Raw genomic sequence first — 641 nt, 5'->3', positions numbered from 1 at the left:
CGACCTGTGGTGTAATGGTCAGCATGCTCGCCTCGCAAGCGAGTGGACCCGGGTTCGATCCCCGGGCAGGGTGATACTATGGACAAGTTTCTTAACGCTATTTGCCTCTGTCTACCCAGCAGTAATTGGAAGCCTGGATGTTAATCGATTTGCGGATTGTGTTCTGGGGTAATGGTTAGCCAGTGTAGTTGGAGTGTTGTCCGGTCTTCTCGGACTATTCCTTGACACTGGGTCATGCAGCTCGTTAACTTTGGGTGTTGTGTTGGCGACAGGTTCTACACCTTAAACAAATTCACGACAAGGTGGCCCTATGGCCGGCCATCCTCGTTACACGAGGGGCAACCATTATTATGTTATATATGTGTATGTAATAATAATAATAATAATTAATAATTAACGGTTTATTGAAAGAGCATGGCAGCCGGAAGGCTGAAAATATACAGTTACATAATTGGGGAATGGGTCTCTTGATTTACAAATAATATACACGTAACATTAAGTGATGCAAATATGATATATAATAACTAGGTGGGGAGAAGCTCGAACTACAGGGCATTTCATCATAGTGACAGTGCAAAAAGTAACATTGACTGGGAGTGAATACATTAGTTGATTACAAGTTATTGATAATTTTTACAATG

General features: G+C 42.0%; 1 non-coding gene across 1 annotated transcript; it reads left to right on the top strand.

Annotated features, from left to right (window-relative positions):
* Positions 1-74, top strand: Trnaa-cgc. Its single transcript has one exon. It is a non-coding gene; the product is annotated as a tRNA-Ala (tRNA).
* Positions 75-641: the final 567 nt, after the last annotated feature.

Source organism: Homarus americanus, unplaced genomic scaffold (genome assembly GCF_018991925.1).
Source record: "Homarus americanus isolate GMGI-L3 unplaced genomic scaffold, GMGI_Hamer_2.0 scaffold21314, whole genome shotgun sequence".
NCBI lineage: Eukaryota > Metazoa > Arthropoda > Malacostraca > Decapoda > Nephropidae > Homarus > Homarus americanus.
This window is presented reverse-complemented; position numbering and strand designations above follow the sequence as displayed.